Genomic DNA, 5,031 nt, shown 5'->3' with positions numbered 1-5,031 from the left:
ACTGGAAGATAAAACGATCTTCTGGGGGGTTGTCGATGACTCCATTCAGATTAAAGATTACTATGCGGCCATCTATTTCAAAGGAGTATGTTCCTGAAAAAGCATCCAATTTGAATTTTGATGTCTTCAGGAATGGTCTTCCAAGTAGGATTGATGATGGCTTATCTGAATCATTGTGGGGCATCTCCAAGATATAAAAATCAGTGGGAAATGTGAGCCCTTTAATGTTCACCAAAACATCTTCAGCAACTCCAGCCACTGTAATAATACTTTTATCTGCTAACACAAAACGAGCTGCCGACCTTTTGAAGGGAGGGAGCCTCAAAACATCATATATAGACAAAGGCATTATACTGACACATGCTCCTAAATCACACATGCAATCATAAATTACTACACCACCAATAGTACAACTAACTATGCAAGGACCTGGATCACTACATTTTTCAGGTAATCCTCCCATTAAGGCAGATATAGAACTACCTAAAGGAATGGTTTCTAATTCATTAATTTTGTCTTTATGGATACATAAGTCTTTTAAAAACTTTGCATATTTAGGTACCTGCTGAATAACATCAAAAAAGGGAACAGTTACCTCAACCTTTTTGAATATCTCTACCATTTTAGGATCGGGTTTCAGCTGCTTCCTGGGCTTCCTTGCAAGTTGTGGAAATGGAATAGGAGTAGTGTTGTCTGTGGTGTCTGCACCTTTTGGTGCTTCCTTCTGTGGTTGAGTTATCTCTTCTTCAGCTATGTCCTGTATATCCTCTTCCTCTTCAACATCTTCGATTTTTACCACCTCTTTAGCTGAGGCGTATTCTGGTGAGCTTGGTTCCTCCTGATTTCTCTTCTGCAGTGTGGTTCCGGACCTCAGGGTGATAGCATTAATGCCTTCTTTTGGATTGGGTAATGGTTGAGAGGGGATTCCAGTGGTGCTTGAAGGTTGGTTACTGGAATTTTGTGCTGATCCAAGCTATGTCATAAAAGCTTGCAGAGTAGAGGTGAGACCATTCAGACCGGTGTTAATGCTATTCATGATGTTACTTTCCATGGTCTGTTGTCTTTTCTCAAAAGATTGTAGTAGATCTTCATTAGAAGATAAAGAAGAATGAGTAAATTGAGAGGTCTGCTGCTGATTGTTCTGTGGTCCTTGGTTCTGCCTCAGGTGAGGTGTTCTGTAAGGTTGATTTTGCTGCCTGTTGTTGTTATTATTCCACCTCTGATTTCCCTGATTATCTCTGCCTCCCCTGTTATTGTTGTCCCTCCAATTCTGGTTTGAATTGTCCTGCCATCCATGGTTATTATTTCCACTTTGATTGTACCCTTGGTTGGGGCGGTCATAGAAGTTGTGAGTGGATGCCACCATGTTGTCTTCTTGTTGGAGCTGCGGGCATTCATCAGTGTAATGGCTATAATCAGCACAGATTCCGCAAATTCTTTGTGGAACTAGTTGTTGGTTTTGCTGTGGTGGAGGAGGTTGAGCTTGCTGAGCTTGTTGATTCAACTACATTTGCTTCAGCAAGTTGGTCATTTCACAGATGCTTTGAGTTAGAGCAGCAGTCTCTCCGCTAGAAGATACTTCTGCAACAGCTTTTAAACGGTCTTGCTTTTGTCTGTGGTTCCTAGTGGATTCAGCTAAATCACTAATCAATTGCCAAGCTTCATCAGTGGTCTTGTACTTCTTCATAGACCCATTGCTGGCACTTTCCGGTGTGGTCTTATCTTGGGGCCTCATACCCTATGTAATATAGCTGAGTAGCACGATCTTGTCAATCATGTGGTGGGGGCATGCTTCCAGAAGATTATTGAAGCGCTCCCAGTATTCAAAGAGAGTCTCATTGTCATCCTGAACAATTGTAGAGATATCCTTCCTCAGTTTATAAGTAACTTCAGATGGAAAGAATTTCTCCAGAAACTCCTTTCTGAGTGTATCCCAGTTGGATACATTTGCTAGAGGTTGAGTGTAGTACCACTCTCTTGCTTTTCCCTCAAGAGAAAACGGAAAAGCTTTCAGCAGAATTGAAGTTTCATCAGTGCCATCACGCCTGACAGTAGAACAGGCTGCCTGAAAATCCCTCAAGTGCCTAATAGGCTCTTGAGCAGGTAGGCCATGAAACTTGGGCATCAAATTTAGCAGTGCGGGCTTTATTTCAAAATCTGTAGCTACCGCTGGATGATGCGCTTGAAACGGTTGCATTGTAAAATCAGGGGCTCCTTCCTCCTGGATGGTAACTCTCCTAGCTGCCATGTTTTCTGCGCGTAAAACAACCGAATCAGTAGAACGGGGACTGGTTTCTTCCTCAGATTCACTTTCAGATCCGCCCTCAGAGCGGGCTAACCGACGCTGTTCTCGCCTTATTCGTGAAATTGTCCTTTCAATTTCAGGATCGAATATTAGCAGGCACGGACCAGGAAGTGAACGCGTCATTTGACGGAAGAAACATGCAGCTCATAGTAGCAAAATAAAATAAAGTGCAAATAAATAAATTCTAATTAATAAAATTAGCACTCTATTGCAACTCCCCGGCAACGGCGCCAAAAATTGATGAGACGCAGAAGCTGGTGAATTAAAAATTATTAAAATAGTTACGTTGCAAGTATAGTTCTTAACTCACCGAAAATCTGCCTATCAATTTAGAAGTATGTCACAGAGAGTTTGAATTAAAAATTACTGGGAGTTTTAAGTCCCAGGTCGTCTCCCAATGAGTTGCAGAAAAGTGTGCTATCTTATTAATCAGATGTTCGAAGAAGTTGAGTTGGGTAAATTGGAATTTAAATTGAGGAAATTTAATTAATATGAATAAAAGCCTTGACTGGGAGTTGATTGGTTGGAATTTCTACTATTGATGGAGTGATTGTAAGATTAATTTATAATTAATGGTTGTTCTGTTTGGTTATCCTTTACTAAGTAAGGGAAAGTCAAACAAGCTGGGATGCCAGATCTATTCACAAGTTGCAACCCACTTACTTCAAAGGGATTGGCGTTGGTGACAGGATAGCAATCCAACATTTAGCCCAATTACAAATTTTTCTTCAATCCTTCCAACTCAAGAGTTCCTTTTAATCAACTCCCCTTCAAGTAAGGAAACTACTCACGCATTGTAAATAAAGAATCCATAGCATATAAAAGGGAATTAAAAGAAGACATGATTATTGGAATTGAAATTAAATTAAAAAGAAATAAGCCTTGCATTAAATAATCATAAAAGTATTCAAATAACAAAATTGAACAAAACAAGGAACATGGAAGAATAAAACCAAGTTGAGAAAACGAACTAGAATGACGAAGTCTTGATGAGGGAATAACTCTTCTCAATGTTCCAATGCTAAGACCAATTGAAAATTAAAATTCTAAAACCTAGAGAGAAAAACCTAAGAGAGTAAAACTAGATCTAAAAACTGTTGACTGAATGAATATGTTATTTGTTTCTGCATGTTCTCTGACTCTAGTCTGCTGTTCCGGGCCGAAAACTGGGTCGAAATAGGGTCCAAAATCGCCCCCAACGAATTCTACAGATTATGCAGATCGCACATGTCACGCGATCGCGTCATGCATGCGGACGCGTCATTCGTGCTTTTCCTCGCCACGTGTTCGCGTCGTCCACGCTACCGCGTCGCCAGAGCTTTTCCAATCCGCGCGGCCGCGTGAGCCATGCGGCCGCATCGCTGCGATTTGCTCTCCTTCGCGCGGTTGCGTGAGCCATGCGACCGCGTCACTTCTCGCTGGTTATCTCCTCAAAATTCTTGTGTTTCTTCTATTTTTGCTAGCTTCCTTTCCAATCTCCAACTCATTCATGCCCTATAGAGTCTGAAACACTTAACACACAGATCACAGCATCGAATGGAATAAGAGAGAATTAAAAATAAATAATTAAAGTCTCTAGGAAGCAGTTTTCAAACATGTAATAAATTCAGGAAGGAAATCTAAATGCATGCTAATTTAATGAATAAGTGGGTAAGGATCATGATAAAACCACACAATTAAACACAATATAAACCATAAAATAGTGGTTTATCACCGACCTCTCTCTCTCTCTCTCTCTCTCTCTCACCTTTTCATAACACTCTTTCCCAAATACCCTTCACACATTACAACCACTACTTCTACCCCTTGGCCGAACCACATATCTCCCTCCATTTCCTCTATTTTCTTCTTCTTCTACTACTTTCTTTCTTCTTTTGCTCGAGGACGAGCAAACCTTTTAAGTTTGGTGTGGTAAAAGAATTGCTTTTTGTTTTTCTATAACCATTAATGGAACCAAATGCCGGAGAAACCTTTAGAAAGAGGAAAGGGAAGACAATTGCTTCCACATCCGAGTCATGGGAGATGGAGAGATTCATCTCACAAGCCCATCACTAAGAAAAGGATAGAGCAAACAAGAGAGCCTACTCATAGACCTCAACAAGAGCATGAGGAAATTCCTCATCATGAAATTCCTGAGATGCCTCAAGGGATGCACTTTCCTCCACAAAACTATTGGGAGCAAATTAACACCTCCATAGGAGAATTGAGTTCCAACATGGGACAACTAAGGGTAGAGCACCAAGAGTATTCTATCCTCCTCTATGAAATTTGAGAAGATCAAAGAGCTATGAGGGAGGAGCAACAAAGGCAAGGAAGAGACATTGAGGAGCTAAAGCACTCCATAAGATCTTCAAGAGGAAGAACTAGCCACCATCACTAAGGTGGACCCGTTCTTTAATTTTCTTGTTCTTTATTTTTATGTTTTTCGTTTACTATGCTCTATGTTTATTCATGTCTGTGTCTTTATTACATGATCATTAGTGTTCAAGTGTCTATGTCTTAAAGCTATGAATGTCCTATGAATCCATCACCTTTCTTAAATGAAAAATGCTTTAATTACAAAAGAACAAGAAGTACATGAATTTCGAATTCATCCTTGAAATTAGTTTAATTATTTTGATGTGGTGACAATACTTTCTGCTTTCTGAACGAATGCTTGAACAGTGCATATGTCTTTTGAATTTGTTGTTTATGAATGTTAAAATTGTTGGCTCTTGAAAGAATAA

The 5,031-nt window shown here is 40.0% G+C and overlaps 1 non-coding gene across 1 annotated transcript; it reads left to right on the top strand.

Moving 5' to 3' along the window:
* Positions 1–1,771: 1,771 nt before the first annotated feature.
* Positions 1,772–1,879, top strand: LOC148548115 (small nucleolar RNA R71). The gene has a single exon (XR_015897935.1). It is a non-coding gene; the product is annotated as a small nucleolar RNA R71 (small nucleolar RNA).
* The last annotated feature ends 3,152 nt before the right edge of the window (positions 1,880–5,031 follow it).

Source organism: Arachis ipaensis, chromosome B8 (genome assembly GCF_059453495.1).
Source record: "Arachis ipaensis isolate K30076 ecotype BB chromosome B8, ASM5945349v1, whole genome shotgun sequence".
In the NCBI taxonomy this organism is placed as follows: domain Eukaryota; kingdom Viridiplantae; phylum Streptophyta; class Magnoliopsida; order Fabales; family Fabaceae; genus Arachis; species Arachis ipaensis.
The sequence above is the reverse complement of the archived record's forward strand: the minus strand, read 5'-3'. Positions and strand labels throughout refer to the sequence as shown.